Source organism: Monodelphis domestica, chromosome 1, assembly GCF_027887165.1.
Source record: "Monodelphis domestica isolate mMonDom1 chromosome 1, mMonDom1.pri, whole genome shotgun sequence".
NCBI lineage: Eukaryota > Metazoa > Chordata > Mammalia > Didelphimorphia > Didelphidae > Monodelphis > Monodelphis domestica.
The window spans coordinates 727,526,815-727,545,872 of record NC_077227.1 but is presented as its reverse complement, the minus strand read 5'-3'; positions in this window follow the sequence as shown (position 1 = coordinate 727,545,872).

Sequence of the window (19,058 nt, the reverse complement as noted above, 5' to 3'; positions counted from 1 at the left end):
TAGGTTGGTCCTTTCGAAGAATTAAGGAATTGACACTGTAACTTCCTAATGAAAGGAAAATATTTGAGAAGGGTAGAACAATGTTGTGAAGAGCTTTAAATTCCAATCCTGGGGGCTTAATTTTGATTTTAGAGGTAAAAAGGAGCAATAATAGTTGTTGTAGCAAGGAAGATGACACAGACATTAATTTTAGTAGTTGAGTGAATGATGGATTAGAAAGTGTAAACCTCAAAATTTCTTAGACTTATAAATGTTGGAAATTTCACCATTGGGAAATTTCATACTTGAAAAATTTCCTATTGATAGTGGGTCTTGACTATTAGAATGTGAACCCCATTGGCATGGGAGGTTCCTTCTCTTTCCTTCTTAAGATTACTTTAGGACAGAAACCTTTTGCTTAACAATGGAAAGGACTTTGACCTGTGCTTAAGCATAGAACAGGAATTTCTTTGAGTCATGATTGATTTTAGAATTGATACAATGGAGATACTTGGAATCAATCTCCACCCTATTCAGTCCTAACAGGATTGAGTAAGGGCTGCAGCCTAGATCAAAATTTAATTATTCCAATCTCTACCCTACTCAGGTTAACAGGATTTAGAAAGGGCTGTAGCAAAGGATCAAAGATTTAATTATTTGAAAATATGACCTTCAACAGACATGTGCAAAAGCCAGAGACCTCTGGGTGGTCCTGGGTTAAGCTAGAGCCTCCATTGGCACAGGGAAATTGATGGACAGGTGATTGGTAGATGTGAGGACTGAGGGGAGGGAACTTGGATGGTTTCCTTAAGGATAGGGGGGTCTGAAGACTCGAGGTGATGGTTGAGAAGTTGGTCGGTGTGGTTGGTGTGTGCTCTGAGAAGCTTGCTCTGAAGGAAGCTGAAGGTGGGGGCCTCTGAGACTGTTTCTCCATTTTGGTCACGTGAGTAATAGGGACTGATCTCTTTTCTTTGCCCCAGCTATCTAAGGGCTTGGGCCTTTTGGCCCAGCCTAAACAGAAGGGGTATTTAAGCCCTATTTCCTTCTCTCCCTTTTCTCTCTCTCTCTCTCTCTCTCTCTAATTACTTCCTCCTATTGTAATTAAACTCCATAAAAGATTGACTGCTGACTTAAGTTTTCATTTAGGAATTACATAGCTGATTCCTTGGTGACCTTAAATTAATATATATCAGTCTTTTAAGGTGATTTCCTTGTAACAAAAGGGAAAGAGGCTCTGAGAAGGAGGCAAATAGCACTCTATTTTAATGATCCAGATGAGAAGTGATGAGGACATGGAGGATAACTCTATATGTGAATGGTAGAAGATGTGTGGTGGAAATGTTATGGACATAGGAATTATTTTTTTTCTAAAATTATGAACTTACTGAAATAGAATTTCAAATGTTTTTATTGAAAACTGATCCTTAGTAAGGTTTGTTCACACAGTACATATCCAAATGGAATTTGAAACCAGTTCTGCCCCACTCTACGTATGGTACTCTCATCACTAAACCACACTGCCTACAAACAAAAATCCATCAGAGGACTACACAAATTACAAGCTAAATGGTGGTCTTGGATCCTGCAATTGAAAAGCTAATATGCAAGTTCTCCCTTTGGAAGTCCAGGACAAAGGAGTTCTTCCTTGTGTTGTTATTCAGTCAATTTCATTCATGACTCCTTTTGGGATTTTCTTGGCAAAGATAATAGAGTTGTTTGTCATTTTCTTCTCCAGCTCATTTTACAGATGAGGAACTGAAGCAACAGAATTTAGTGATTTGTCCTGGGTCACACAGCTAGTGTCTGAAACCAGATTTGAACTCCAGTCTTCCTGACTCCAGGTCTAGCACTCTATCCTCTGCACCACCTAGCTGTCTTTTTTTTTTTTTTCGGATAACCAAATATGTGAGTGACCAGCAAAACTGAGGGTACCTACCTTGAGACAAAAGGATTGTAGATTTAGAACTAGAAAAAAATCTTAGAGGCCATCTAAGTCCAACTTTTTCATTTTGCATAAAACAAAGGGAGGTGACATCAAGGTTGGATAATTTGCCCAACATTAAACAGGTAGTAATGGTAGGGATGAGATCCTAGCCCAGGTCTTCTGATTCAAAATTCAGCACCTTTTCCATTTTATCATAGATTGATTCCCTAAATATTGAGCTAAAACCCACAGGATAAAACAAAAACAGGGCTATTGAGACAGGACCAGGAATGACTAGCGAGGGATCATTGGATATATTGTTTAGTTTATCTCTGCCCTCATTATGATAAGCCATGATAGATCCAAATGGGAGGATGAATTTAGCAAAAAGTTAACCGCTGATGAGGCTAATTCAGGAGTATTATTCACAACAGGGATGACCAAGTTAAACTACAACTTAACTGAGCTAGATAAAGAAATGCAGAGCTCAGTAGATTTTCCACTAGGCTGGGAATTGGTCTAGCAAACTACTGCATAAAGCTAATCAATGCAAATTTGAAAAAGATTGCAGTTCTAAGTCACTTCATAGCAAAATATCAGTTGTCCTAATGCCCTTTGCTAATGCTTCCTTGAGCATTGGATTAGTAGCAGAAACAATCTCAAACCAGAAAAATATAATGGATCGATTTCTTGCAGTTTAAATCATCAAGCAAATGTACATGAGGTATTCTTATAAGACCCCAGATTTAATGGTGAAGAGACCTTCAATGTCATCTAGTCCAAACACTTTATTTTATAAGTGGAGAAACTGAGGCATAGGAAAGTTAAATAGTTCATTCCAAGTTACATAGGAGGTAATAAATGACAGAGGTATTCAGACACTTAATTCTTTGATTGCTTTAAGTATCGTATTTTAGTAAAGACATTGATAAGATGGATGGTGTGCAGAGAAGAGTGCCCTGCATGGTGAAAAGGCTTGAGGATATTTACAGTAGGAAAGAGAAGACCAAAGAGAAAGAGTATGATGGTTATGTCCAAGAAATTATAGGATTTCTCATGTGAGCAAAGAAATAGGCTTATTCAACTTGAGCAAGGAGAAAAGAAATAGGAACAATGAATAAATTTTACATTGATACAAGGAAAACTTCCTCATTAGATCTAAGAAGTGGAAACGACTGTTTCAGATGGTAGTGGGTTCCCATATACTACTTTCCATTTCTCATCTCCACACCTTTGAATTGGTTGTCTTCCATGAATTCCTTATCATGATGAGAACATTCATAGCTTCCTTCAAAAGGAGGTTTTCCTTATTCCTTTCAGTTATGGACATCAGAAAGTACTTTAAAAAATAAGTATGTAAATCATTTAAAGTATGGAAACTTTCTGTAAAGACATACAAATTTCATCACAGGGTCAAGAAGACCTAGATTCAAGACTGTCTAATATGACTAAAAAGAAAAATGATAAAATGTCAGAGGAAATGTGGGAAAAATTGGAATACTAATACACTTTTGGTGGAACTGTGAACTAATACAACCATTCTGGAGAGCAATATGGAACCAGGTTCAAAGGGCAACAAAACTATGCATATTCTTTGACCCAGCAATACCACTACTGAGTCCATCTTCCAAAGAGAACAGAGAAAAGGTAAAAGAACCTATTTGTACCAAAATATTTTAACAGCTTTTAGTAGTGTCAAAAGACTGGAAACTGAGGAATTATCCATCACTTGGTGAATTGATGAACAAATTGCAGTATATGATTGGTGGAATACTAATGGAATACTATTACACCAAAAGAGAAGGTGAAAAGGAGGAGTTCAGAAAAAACTAGAAAGACTTATATGAACTGATGCAAAGTGGAGTGAGCAGAACAAGAACAATGTTTACTGTAACAGAAATATATGATAACCAACTGTGAAGGACTAAACCATTATCAGAAAAACAAGTCTCCAACATAACCACAAAGGACTCATGTTGAAAATGCTATCCGCATCTAAATAAGAAATTATTGAAGTATGAGTGAAAATGAAAATGATGGGTATTGTAAGGACCAGAAACATAAGGGGTAAAAATAAAAGGGTTGGACGAAATTTATAAGAGTGTGATCGCCAGGAATTATTACTCAATTCCAAATGATTTTTTTTGGGGGGTGGGGTAATTTATTTACAAAAGGAGATAGTGTGAAAGTAAGAGAATCAAGAGAGAGTAGATATTTACTCTGGCCTGGTCTGAACCAGGCAGGGTATGAGAGGCCCCAGCAAAGTCATGAGGCCTCCTCCAAGATGCGGGACCTCACTAGAGGCTTGACCTCCAGAACAAGCCAGGGAAAGGAGTCAGCCTTTTTCACTCACCCATGTAATAGTTGGAACAGAAAATAGAAGCAGTCCAAGGCCTCAACCAGAGCTCCTCCAGGGTCAAGTTGAAGGTGCAAGACCCTTTCACAGGAATTTCTTGGCACTTTTAAAGATCATTCCTTTCATCACTTCCTATGCCTTCCTTCCACTTTAACATGGACCAATTATAGTTAAAGTTTTGCTTAGGACTGCCCAGGGGGCAGTCAGTGGGTTCTGATTTGTCACCTACTTCCACACACATGGGTCACAGATTGCCCCCACTTAAGGATAAGTGGGGTGTATATGCTTCTGGTGATTAAATCTAAAAATGGGCAAAGGAGTTATTCCCATCTTCACAGTAGGCAAATCATATAGACTGATCCCTCACCTATCACGGAAGTTACATTCCAGAGACACCCACTATAGGTGAAAATCCATGAAGTAGCAGTGTCATATTTATTTTATTATTTATATATATTTTAAGACTTTATAAACCTTTCCCATTCTCCTATAAACTTTTACCACACTCTTATTAACCGACAGTCACTGAGCCAATCAACACCCAGGATACAGAACAAAGCACTGTGGTTGGTCACCTTCCATTCCATCAGCCAATACTGTGCCACAATAAGTGTGAATTATATATATATATATGTATATATATATATGTATATATATATTTTTTAAAAACCCATGATACAGTGAAACCACAATAAGTGAACCATGATATAGCGAAGGACAAAAGTACAGTATCTTAAAAGCCAGTCAAATTAAGAGTCTAGACATTTTGAAGGTTATCTAAAGGATGCAGAAGTACATGTTGATTGTGCAGCAGTAGCAACATATTAAAGTAAAAATATCTGTAGGAGACATGGTATAAGGATGCCAGCAGAGACATGTATAACTCCAAAAGAAGATACACCAGTCACACCAGTAAGACACCAGTAATCAGTGGGCAGCCCACATTGTCAGTGGGTACTGTGATAATTAAAATGTTTTGGAGCAAGGGAAATATATATATCAATTATGACCACTGAAATATGTTTTCTACTGTGTCTTGGTTTTATATAAATATAAGATGGTCGCCAGGGAATATATTCCCAATTTATAAATATGCCCAAACCAACTGGGTTTTATAGAGAAATTTTAATTTATAATACACTGATTAATCAATAGAAAAAGAGAGAAAGGAAGAAAGGAATAAGAATAAATAAATCAGTCAGTTGGTTTTATCACTCACCCAAGATCTCTCTAGGTAAGGCTTCTCATGCCAACCTCAGGCTCCACCTTCAAGAGAGCCTCCTTTCAAAAAATGTTCCAGAGAATTCTCCTCCTGACTCCTCCTGAGTTCTCCTTCCACAGCCTCCTTCAAGACCTCTCCAGGAGCTCTCCCTCCAGGACCTCTCTCCTCTCAGACTTCTCCAGAGCAAGCCCTCCTCGGAGCAAAACCTCTCAGAGCAAAAAACTCTCCTTCTCTCCTCAGACCCCCGCTATCTTTAAGGAAACCATCTAAGTTCCCTCCCCTCAGTTCTCACATCTACCAATCACTATCGATGTCTCCCCTGTGCCAATGGTGGCTCTAGCTTAACCCAGGACCGCCCAGAGGTCTGTTTCCTTTGCACATGTCTGTTGTAGGTCATATTCTCAAATAATTAAATCTTGATCTATGCTACAGCCCTTCCTAAATCCTGTTAGACTGAGTAGGGTGGAGATTTTAAGTTCCAAGACCTGGTTCTATCATTCCAAGTATCTCTATTGTATCAATTCTAAAATCAATCATGACTCAAAGAACTTCCTGTTCTATGCTTAAGCATAGGTCAAAGCCCTTTCCATTGTTTAGCAAAAGGTTTCTGTCCTAAAGTAGTCTTAAGTAGGGAGGAGAAGGATCCTCCCATGCTAAGGGGGTTCACATTCCAATAGAGTTCTTACTATCAGTAGGAAATTTTTTCCAAGTATGACATTTTCCAATGGTGAAATTTCCAACATTCATAAGTCTAAGAAATTTTAAGGTTTACAGTACCCATGCCCCAAATATGTAGTACAAATCCTCTGAGGAGGATTTATGAATCGAAAGGACCAGAGTTGTACAGGACACAAAGGTAAAGATGGGAGTTAACCTCCTTCCCTTAAGGGAATGGTCACATTGAGGAAACCATGGATTTATCAAAATATCCTAAGAGAAATGTTCAAACAAAACACAGCTGCCTGCAATGATGCTTTGTCTCTGAGAATCAGAGTAGGAAAGCTTGGCAGATCTTTAAGAGAGAATCTCATCTCTTTTCCAAATTCTTTAACATTCCCAAAGTCATTGGTGGATCCAGGACTCATACCCAATTCTCTCAACTCTTATTCTTTCTGCTCCACCATGTTATCCGCATTTGCTCTCTCCATGGACAAAACTTCTTTGTCTATGAATCTTATTCATCTAATACATTCAACTAGTCAAGTAGGGAGTTATAGGCTCATGAATTTAGAGAGAACCTTAGATGTCAATTCCAACCTTTATTTATTAAAAAGATAAGGAGGGTTAAATAACTCATCCAAGGAAGGAAGATTTGAACTCATACCTTTTTAACTTCAGGTCCAATGTTCCATCTATTATTGGACACATCCAGGTAGAATTTCCATTCTACTACTCATTCCTCTGCTACAGTCTGTCATGCAAATTGTTTTGCCTATTTCTGTATCCTTCCAAACTATCCTGCTTCATTGTGTGCACAATAGAAGAAGCTGTTTTCGTGTTCCCTCTGTTCCCTAGTTAACTTCAATTGCAAACTGGGATCCACACAATGCTAGATCATCCATAGTGTGATATTTGCAATTAGACAGAGATTCGGTTGAATTTGGCATTTACCTCTTCAGTAAGTTTGTATTTATCTGTGAGAAAGTAAAAACAAACACAGCTAAATAATCCAGCTAACAAAGAACCAACTGAAAACAAAAACAAAACAGCTGAATTTATCTTTTGGGGGCAGGGATCACAGAAGGAAGGGTGACTACTCAGCTAAAGACTATAAAAAGAAAGAGAGGTATAAAATGGGAGATTACATACTAATCCCCAATCAGATTTATCAAATGGAGAAGCAAGCAGCCCCTACTGTACCTTAATTTACTTTCTAATTTTACAATTCATAAAATACTCACCAATGCATGACACGAGTTTAGAATTCAAGCACGATGCACTTTATGTGACAAGACCCATAAAAGGACACTAATTTCAAAGTTGGTGACTTTCTCAAAAAAAAAGAAAATTCACATACTTTTCCAAGGAGCTCAAAACAGGGAATTTAAGGTGAGTTCAGCTGCCTTACTCAGATGAAATATATGCTTTGTCATTCTTTATCATAGATACTTTTGTCCTGGAACTGGGGTTGATCCAATGTGACTGACTGGGAATAGAACACCAGCTTCTGGCTTTAGGCTCTACAAGCATGGGGTAGAGGGAATAAATTATATTTCCCTTGAGCATACAGCAATCACTTACATATTTTCAAGTGAAGCCAAGGAGACCTTAGCTCATTTTGCTATGAGTCACCTTCCTCTGCCTAATATTTTGTTTCCTTAGCTGTTTAAAAGTTAGAGTAAGCCTATGGCTATGGCTATTGGAGAGAAGTCTCTCCCCTTTCTATTTCCTATGAAAAATGGAATTCCAAAGAATAGAGTTTATATATGTTGTTTTTTTAAGCCATCTTAGTCATGTCTAACTCCTCATGAACCCATTTGGGTTTTTCTTAACAAAAATATTACAGGGAGTCATCATTTCCTTCTCCAGCTCATTTTACACATGAGGAAACTGAGGCAAATAGCGATAAGTGACTTGACTAGGGTTATGTAGCTAGTATCTGAGGTCTTTTTTGAACTAAGGTTCTCTTGACTCTAGTCCTAGCCCACTATCCATTGCATCATGTAATCTGCCCAGAGTCTACAAAATATGGCTAAAAAGAAAGTGGTCTTAGAGGTTGAGATTATAAAGGGTGAAATTATGGTTGAGACTGAAAAAAATCTAAATTTAAGAGGTCGCCAAGGGAAATACCAAATAATAAAATACCCAAGTCAGCTGCCAAATTTTATGGTGATTTAATTGATATAGTAGAGAAGATTTTAAGAAGAAGGAGGAAGGAAGGGGCTAGTACTGGGCAGGAAGATAGGAGATCTAGAAAGCAAGGTTTTGAGTGTGAAGGAGGAAAGAATCAGCCTGACCTCCAAAGGGGCTCAGCTAAGATGCCTGAACCTGAAATCAGCTCCAGGGCAAAACTCACCACCCAACACTCCAAGATGTTGGAATGCTTAGCACACTGCCAGCCAGAGTCGTCTCTCCAGGGAAAGAGAAAGAGGCAGAAACTGACGTGCCTTATATGGATGGTTTTATGTCACTTTCCTGAATCTCATCTGTACCAATGAGGACTTAGCATGACTTAGGACAGCTCAGAGGTCTGTCCTTTTTTGCACATGTCTGTTGAAGGCCATTTCCTAAGATAATTAAATCTTGAGTGTGATGCAGACCTTTCAAAATCTTATTAAACTGAGTAGGGTGGAGAATGTGGAGTTTCCAAGACCTGATTCTGTTATTCCAAGTATCTCCACTGTTACTGATCAGGAAATAGCTAAATCAGATCTTCTAAAAAATGGTCTGATTAGGGTGGAATAGATTTAAAATTCACAAGATGGAAGAATAGAGTCTGGCCCCAATTCAATAACTTACTACCTCCATGTCATTGGACATGCTAGTAAATTAGTCAATCCATCAATAATAAGACTTTCTGGGGGCAGATAGGATGTTCAGTGGATAGAGAACTAGGCCCATATATGGGATGTACTGGATTCAAATCTCACCTCAGACATTTCCTAGATGTGTGACCCTGGGCAAGTCACTTAAACCCCATTGCCTAGCCCTTACTGCTCTTCTACCTTAGAACAAAAACACAGTTTTTATTCCAAGATGGAAGGTGAGGGTTTAAAACAAAACAACAACCCAAAAAAAAAAACAATAAGGAGATTCAAAGTAGAAGATAATCCTCAAAAAGAGCTGTTTACCCAGCTGGACTACCTCAAAGGGTTCATATTAGGGCCATTACAGGAGTTTGCTCATGCCTGGAATGCTCATCTATTCTCACCTTTACCTCTTGGCATTTCCAGCTTCATGCAAAGCCTGGGTCATGTACCACCTCCTCTAAGACTAGTTCTGAACCTCCCCAAGAGATGGTGTTCTCTCCCTTTTAAAATCTGTTAAAAGTTGCATTTATTTTTATTTATAAATGACTATGTTGTATTTCAAGGCAACTAGGTGGTACAGTGGGTAGATGGACAGACCTAGATTCAACTTCATGAGTTCAAATCCAGCCTCAGACACATGCTAGTTGTGTGACACTAGGCAAGTCACTTAATCCTATTTGACTCAGTTTCCTCATCTGATGTTACAGAAAAAAAAATGCCTGAACAGCAAGCTGAATGTTATATCTCTGCCTCCTACATCAATGGAAGCTCCTTGGAAAAGTACTTCATTTTTTATCTTTTCATCCCCCCAAATTTTGCACATTTCTTGGCCCATGGTAGAAGCTTAATAATTGTTTTTAGAATTAAATTAGCTAGCATAGAAGTCTTTGAGAACTGTACCATGCTAATTGAATGTAAGGAATTATTATTAATGGTAAGGATATTAGTGTAATTCATCAGAAACCCATTAAAAATATTGAAAAAGAAGAGATCAATCTTGGCATTAATGTTCAATATACTGTAATGTTTTTGTTCCAGGTAATAAGACACTGTAACTGATCATCAGTCTTTTGTGCTTTCACTTGGTGTTCTCACTTCATTTACTTATCTACACATTTAAGAAATTTATGGCAATTTGCACTAAACAGTCCACTCCAGTCATTTGAAATTTTAAAATTTGAATTTAAAATTAAAATTCTCTTAAAAGTTCTATGAAACTGAGGGATGAGTTCCCTCTTTCAGTAGGCTTTTTTTTTTTAAACCTTACCTTCTACCTTAGACTCAATACTGCATTTTGGTTCTACGGCAGAAGAATGGTAAAGTCTGGGAAGTGGGGGCTAAGTGACTTGCCCAGGGTCACACAGCTGGGAAGTGTCTGAGGCCACATTTGAACCCAGAACTTCCTATCTCTAGGCCTGGCTCTCAATCCACTGAGCTACCCAACTGCCCCCTTCAGTAGACTTTGGAAACATGAGGGTGCCTACTTTTCCCAGTCTCCAAAGGGTAGAGAAAGGAATAAACCAAGTCAATTTGACAAATAATAATCAACCACCTACTATGTGCCAAATAGCCAGGCATCATGGTATGCTGGAAAAGGAGGTGACTGGGCAAACTAGACAATCTAATTCAGTTACCACCTCTGACAGATACTGTCACTAGGCAGGCGATTCTGGGCATGTCATTTAGCTTCAGTGCCAGAGGCAATACTCTAAGACCATAAGTTGCAGAACAGACTCTAGTTTGCACTTAGAGTTGATTTAATGGGATTTCTCCAATGAAGAAGGGAAGGGGAAGAGAGAAGAAAGAGAAGGAATGCAATAGAACTTAGGAATTCCCCAAGACCCAGATGAGGAAGGACCACATTCCAGATATGGAGGCCAGCTTGTACAAAGGCACAAGGCAGAACATAGAATGTCCTACACAGGATATAGGCAAAAAGTCAGTTTGACTGGAATAGAGAGTATGTGAAGAGGAATAATGGGAAATATGATTAGAAAGGGAGATAGTATCAGATTGTAGGGAAATAAGATGATGATTTAAAACACAGAGGGACCCCCTCTTTTTTTTACAGATGATAAAACTGAGGCCTAAGGTGATTAAGAAACTTGCCCAAGTTCATACATATAGTAAGCATCTGAGACAGAATTTGAACTCAGATCCTATGATTTCAGAGTCAAAAATTTTTCTTCCAACTATGCCACACTAATAGAAAGGCTTAATGCCAGTTTGAGGATGCTATACTTTATCCTAGAGGCAATAAGGAACCATTGTCTTATGAGAAGAAAAGGACAGTGTGAAAATCAGATCCCTGAAGTCAGACATTTATCCAGAATGTAATCTAGCTTTTCCTTATTGCTTTTCTGCCAAAGAATAGCCTAGAGATGCTCAATCCATAAACTACAATTTGTCGCACTTTTTTTCCAACCTTGCCAGGAAGTGAAAATGACAAGATTGGCCTGTGTCCAAAAATACAAAAAGGAAATGGGTGAAGTGCCTTGAGTGCTCTCTGTCCTTCCTGCAACCTCCTGCACAGGGGTGGAGGGCATTCTGGTTACAAGTTGAATGAAAGCAGACAGAAAAGAAAGAAAGAGCTTCAAAGGATCCTAGATCAAAAGACAGACAGAAATATTGAAGCCACTGAGGCCAACTCCATTTTGGAGAGGAAGGCCCAGGAAACATAAGTCACACACGCAGGATTGGAATTCATTTACCAAGACATCAATTTTAGTGAGATCTCTACACCCCCTAGCAGTACCCATGACATCCATATGATGACAGTATAGAATCCAGAAGATGGAGAGTAAGAGTGAAAAGGCCTCTTTGAGTCAGATTGTCACAGACTGAGTCAGACTGTAACTCAATGAAATCAAGGGGTCCTTCGAAACCAGCAAATCCAACCCCTCTCATTTTATAGGTGAATAAACTGAAGCACAGAGAAGGTAAATGATTTGTTCACAGTGACAATTAGTGGGTCTCTAATGTAGAATTTGAACCCTAGTCTCTAGTGCATCCACAGTATTATGATACCTTTCAACTTAAGAACTAAACACCAAATTTGAAGGCATAAACTTGATTTAGGAGGTGATGGAGAGCAAGTAAAAATTAATCTGTGGAGCAGCTAAGATGCAGAGTGAATAAAGTCCCAGGCTTAGAGTCAGGAGATCCTAGGTTCAAATCTGGCCTTTGATACTTCCTAGTTGTGCTACCCTGGGCAAGTCACTTAACCCCATTTGCCAGGCACTTGCCCTTCTGTTTTAAAGTTGTTACTAAGCCAGAATGTAGGGTGTTTTTTAAGAGAGTTAATCTTCACTGAAACATAAAATCTGGACTCATTCTATTCTAAATTGTGTTTCATGTTAGAGAATAAAGAAACAAAATTTCCACAATTACTGATATGAGGTTTTGCTTTTTTAAGAGCATTGATCTCCAAAGAGTATTAAGAGCAGAGCACACAGAACAGGAAAGGAGCTTCAGTTCCTGCTGTTTGAGGATCAGTTGAAGGCACTAGGGATACTTAGCCTGAAGAAAAAAAAGATTTGAGGTACAAGGAGTGGCAGAGGGCAGTGCAGGGAGAGAGAGGATAATAACTATCTTCTTTTTTTAAGGATCTTAAGGGATTATTTTTTCTGGAGCAACTCAGTGGCTCAGTGGATAGAGTGCCAGGTCTGGAGTCAGGAAGACACCCCTTCCTAGATTCAAATCTGCCCTGTAACTCTTACTAGCCGTATGACCCTAAGTGAGTCACATAACCCTGTTTGCCTCAATTTCCTCATCTGGAAAATGAGATGGAAAAGGAAAAGGCAAAACGTTGCAATATCTTTGCCAAGAAAACCCCAAATGAAGTCACAAAGGCTAAGATAAGATTGAAAATTGACTAAGCAACAATAAGGAGACTCCTTCTGCTTAACACCAGAGGGAAAAACTAGTAATTATGGGTGGAAGTCACTAAGAGGAAAATGCTTTGTTAATGTAAATATCAACATGTAGGACAGTTTAGTTGGAATGTTGGTTGCCTGAAAGAACATATGGTATAAAATAAGCCAGAAATGATAAGGCAAAATGACAGGCAAATGGTAGAGGGCTTTATTCTTTTTGAAACAGCCAAAAATGGGAAAATAAATATGTCTTTCTATTAGGGAACAGCCAAACAAATTGTGGTACATGAATGTGATCGAAAATTATTGTGTCATCATCATCATTGTCATCATCAAAACTAGCATTTCAAGATTTATTTCCACAGGACTTTACACATTATTGTATTTAATTCTCATAACTTTGGGAGGAAGATGCTATTATCATCCTATTTCATGATGAGGAAATCGATACACCCAGAGTATAAGTGACTTACCCAAATTCACACTGTTAGGATGTGTCTAAAAGCAAGATTCAGACTAAGTTCTCCCAGAACCCAAATGCCATGCTCTATCCACTGACCAATCTCACTGCCCCAAGAAATTATGATATGGACAATGTCAAAGGAAACTGGGAAGACTTCTATGAATTGATGCAAAGGAAAGTAAGGAGATTTAGGAGGAGAATCTACACAATAAAAACATTCAATATAAAAACATCTTTGAAAGATTTTAAAATGCTGATCACCACAATGACGAACCATAAGTCCAAGATTATGAAGGTGAAACACAACCACTTACTTCTTGCCAGAGAAGAAATGAACTCAAACAGAAGAAAAAGTCATACATTTTCAGACATGATCAATGTGGAAATTTGCCAGATTATGCATGTATGTTTCTAAAGTTGTGATCATACATATTTCATGTGTGTGTATATATATATTTAGATGGTGGGAAAAGAGTAAATCCAATTATTTGGAAATGAATTATAAATAACAGTGTTATCAGACTGTTGTGAGAAACACCAAAAAAGCAAGACAACTTACATTAATATAATTATACTTAATTTTGTGTTATAAATATCTTTTACCTTATTATCATACTTAAGATTGTATTGTGTGTTAAATTATAATAATTCATTTTAAAACAGTCTTGTAATCAGTAGAGAGCCCTTTGAGTTCCTTGAGCAGGAGTGGCATGCTCTGAGCCAAACAGTCATGCAGGAACTGGGTCCAGCATAGTGTACCTCTGACTGAGAACTTGGGTATTAGCGTTGAGTTCATCGTGATCTCTTTCTATGTCCAAGGCCAAGTCCCCTACATACTTGACAGCTCTTTCCCTCCTTCTTCATTTGTTTCTTCATAAAGTAGAGTCACACATATGTTCATAGAGTTCTGGAAACAAACGTGGATGTGTCAGGAATTCTGCAACATTAAACCACCTCTAAGACCAACCATGAACAAAGAGCAAAACTACTCTCCACAATTCTCAAACTCTCTTCAACTATGTTGCATTTTTTGTCCAAATGGCATCTACAAAGGCATCCTAGTACATAACTGGCCTTTTCCTCCAAATGGCAAGCCAGATCCATTTGTCACATCAACAAAAAACTCCCTTGTCTTCATTGCTCTTCAGAAAAACCAAACAACCGCTTTTTCTAGAATTTTATCAAGGTAGAACAGAGAGATTGTACTACTGAGAACTGTTGTGGTGAAAATTTTCACCTTTTAAGATTATTATAATATTGAACAATGGCCGCCAAGGAATTTACTTATGAAATTCCTAAAATGAAACACTCAAGTCAGAATGGAGTTTATGGAGGTTTAATCACAATGGGAGTAGGGAAAAGGAGAGGGAGAGAAGGAGAGAGGAGAAAAGGGAAAGGGGCTACTCAACCTCTGACCAAGGCAGAGGGAGTTTAGGCCCAAAGGGCCAAGGTGGAAGGAATCAGTCCTTGACTCACATGACCGATCTGAAGGGAAGCTGTCTGCGGGCCTCCTCTCTGTTCAAGCTTCTAAAATGAACTGGCGTCTAGCCCTGTCTACAGTAAGTGAGCGAATTCCAGAGGCTGCTCTCTCTGTCACTTCCTGTGCCTCACATGTGCCAATGGTGGCTCAAGCTTGGCTTAGGACAGCCCAGGTGGGCAGTTAGTTATTTCTGATTTGTCATTGACTAGCACATGCCCTTGTAGTGTGGGTGTGCACAATTTTTGGGTGCCAGACCAAGATGGAGATTTTAAAATTCACAGAACCTAGTTTGAAGTCCAAATTCTGACAGTAGCTGTGTGTGACCCCAAAAAGTTTTCTCAATGTTTTGAGAGGCATTCTTGAAATGAAACTAGCAATCTACGTCAGAGGATTGCTTCAAGAAAACTCTCCTTACAGTTCCAAGCAAACTCAAGTCATTACTTCAAGTTTTCAAGGCTAAATGTATTGTACCTTTTAAGTTGTTTTTCCCTTTGTTATATATATATATATATATATAGTTTGTATAAAGCAATACTGATTACTAAGACAATAAAGATAATGCAATTAAAAAGAACCTCAGAACAAGAATCTTACTTGAATCTCAATGCTACCATTTTTTTTTGCTTTAAGACACAGAGAAATGCACTTGTTTTCTAAGCCATATTATCGTCTTTTGTAAAATAGTAATTAATGAATCAAAGAAACCAAATTTATTTACTATGTTTCAGGTGCCTTCCTAGTCATTGGTAATACAAAGAAACAAGTCTTGCCCTTCAAGGGCTTACATCCCATGGGGATGCCAATCAGTCAATTAACATTTAATAGGTGCATACTGCATACTACAAAGTTAAAAAAAAAAAACAACAATCTCTGCCCTCAAGGAGCTCACAGTCTAACAGGGGAAAAAACATTCTGTTCAAACAAGCTATATACAAAATTAATTAGTACTAATCAACATGGGGAGGGTCCTAGAGGTACACATTTAAATATGTTCTAAATATAAAATAAATATAGTTTCATGGAATGAGTAAGCAGGTAGAGGAAATAGGGAAGCCCTCATTTATGCACTCAAGATAACAGTACTTGTGCTCTATATATCATAGTAGTGTGATGGGAGAGGCACTTTGGAATTTTGAAACACTATAAATGTGAGATATTATTCCGAACTGTTTTTTGGGTACCATACCTGTACCTTACCTCAGTCTAATGATTATAGTGACATCAGGGGAAAGATGAATTCTCTGACCTTGAAAAGGTGCCACCATTATATACTTCACCTTCTCTCATCTCTTCCATAATCTCTTCCATAAAGCATCCTGTTTGGCTATAGACAAAATGTGTTACATAAGGTGAGGGGACACTTCATGCAGAGAGCATCCTTAGAAACTGGTTTCTCCAAAGACAGAACTCTGAAAGGGCCAAAGGGTTCTATTATTTCCAAGCTTGTAACTTTAGCTGAGAATCTATAGGATTTTATGAAAACAGCAATGGCCCTCTAAACGTATAGCATAGAAGTGTTTGCTCAGCCTTCTTGCGTGTCCGAGGAAATCTTCAAACAAACCCAACTCTTGGAAGTCATGCCTGGAAGACACTTAGATGCAGTACTTAATAAAAGTACCTTAACGCCAAGAAAACAGAGATTGTCTACCAGTCAGGACCACAGCATCCACACATAGAACAACTGGTTATGTTAAATGAAGAAATTCTGAGTGCTGTGGATAAGTTCACTTACCTTGGCAGTATACTCTCCAAGAACGTCCACACAGATGATGACGTTGATTCATGCATTGCAGAGCTAGCTCAGTGTTGGGAAGGCTCTAAAGGAAAGTGTAGGAGAAAAGTACTAGGCTACCTACCAAATCAAAGGCCTACAATACCACTGTACTGACCTTCTCATTGTTTCTGTGAAACCTGGACAGTATACCAGTGCCATGCTAGGAAACTGAATCGCTTCCACTTGTATTATCTTGGGAATTCCTGATTCTGAAGATCACCTAGCAAGAGAAGGTATCGGACACAAGTCTTTCTCAAGCTGAATTGCCAAACATTCACACTCTGCTGCAGAAAGGTCAACTCTGATTGGCTGGCAAGAGAGACTTCACAGAAGGCAAGAGCTCACACAAAGGTCAGAAGAAGTGAAACAGGGAAACTCTCAAGATCTCTGGAAAAAAATAATAATTTTGGTATTGATTTTTACATGTGGGAAATACTGACCCAGAACCATCTAACATGGTGTACCCACATCAAAGAAGGCATTCCATTCTATAAGCTAAGCAGAAATGTAGTAACTCAAAAGAAACATAGGATCAACAAGTTTAGAGACATCTCCATCATGCATATTCATATGGTTATTTGTGCCCAACCTGTGGTAGAGTCTTTCAAGGTTGTGATCTGACCAATCAGTTGAACACAGTATACAATGACCCCAATGCAGTGATGTCATTTTGGTCCTCTTCCAAGGAACAAATAACTAACCAATAAAATATCAGGCTCCTATGAAACACTAACTTTCCCAGGTCATGGTGGAAAGGAAATGGTTGCATTGTTAACCCACAACCCCCCATCCCTTGAGCCTGCCACCATGTGATTATCACCTGATTTTCAGGTGAACTTTTTGAGCATAAGGACGTTTTTGTCTTTTTTTATCCACAGAACATGGCACAGAGTCTGGCACATAATAGGAAATTGATCAACATTTATTGACTCATTGGCTGACTATTCAGAAGATCACCAATGAAAAATGTCTTGCCCCGGGTATCTATAACAGTAAGCCCTTAACAAAAACCAATTTTGCTGGTTGATTGACTGATTCTCTTATAAATTTGATTTGATTCAAGTCAAGCCATCAGTTGCCACATATCCTTGAGTCTATTTCTATATCTCTCCAACCATCCTCTTCTCTCCACTCCTGTGGCCACCAACCTATTTAAGATCTTGATCATATCTCACCTGGAGTCCTGCAACAGTCTCCCAACTGGTCTCCCTTTCTCTAGGTTCTACCCTCTTAAATCCATCCTCCCTACAGCTGCCAAATTGAATTCTATAAAGCACAGATATAACCTTGTTCCACCCTGCTGAAGAAAGTGGGTTCCAGTGACTTCAAGGACAACATCTAGATACTTCTGTCTGGAATGTAAAGCACTTTAGAATCCAATTCTAAGGTATATATTTCCAAACAACCTTGTAGTGCACCTCCTATGAACTCTATGTTTTAGCCAAATGGGCCCATTTTCTCTTGTTGAAATATCATATTACATTCCCCACCTCGCACCTTTGTACAGAGTGCCTTGCTCCATATGCCTTCTTCTTACTCTCTTTCACCTCATAGAATATGTCACTTTCTTTAAAGCACACACAGGTGCCAATTCATTCTATAGTCAGTAGGTCAGTAAGTATTTATTATATTTCAGGGATTGTTTATAATGTTAGAGATACAAGAAATGACAAAAATATAGTTCTTGCCTTCAAGGAACTCACATTCTAATTGAAGATGTTACCTATATATAGTGATAAATATACCTGCAAGAAATGGATAATGCAAATGGAAACCAAGCTCTTAGGGTCTACTGGCATTACTACTCCCATTTTGGAAACCTGAAAACTGTGATAATAAAGTTAAGTGACTTGCCTACAGTCACAAGGTTATTGCATTTCAGAGGCAGGATATGAACCCCAGTCTTCATGGCCTAACCCTTATCAGTTTCTTTACCATTCTAAAATACTTCTATATGAATTATTTGTTGGCAATCAACACTGAAATCTGTGGGAGTCTGGTGGTGAGTGATTGGATCTGAGGACTGTTGTAGCCATGGAGAGTGAGAGTTACCCTGCCAAAGAGACTAGCAGCTAGAGAGAAAAAGTGAGATAACAAGGACAGGGAAATTGGGACCAACATGCCTTTTGAGAAGGACCAAGTTGAAGAATCATGACAACACACCTGGGGGTTATGATCTTTGTTTATTGTGACAAAGACAAAGATTTTTATAGAGGGTAAAATATTGATCATTACAACATTCTTGGGAGGTGTTACTTTCCCACAGGATAATGTTTATTTTTTTATTTTTAGTTTTTTAAACCCTACCTTCCATCTTAGAATCAATATTGTGTATTGGTTCTAAGCCAAAAGAGTGGTAAGGGCTAGTCAATGGGAGCGAAGTGAGTTGGTCAAGTTCACACAGCTGAGAAGTGTTTGAGGTCAGATTTGAACCCAGGACCTCCTGTCTCTGGGCATGGCTCTCAATCCACTGAGCCACCCAGCTGTCCCACCCCCCAGGATAATGTTTATTAAA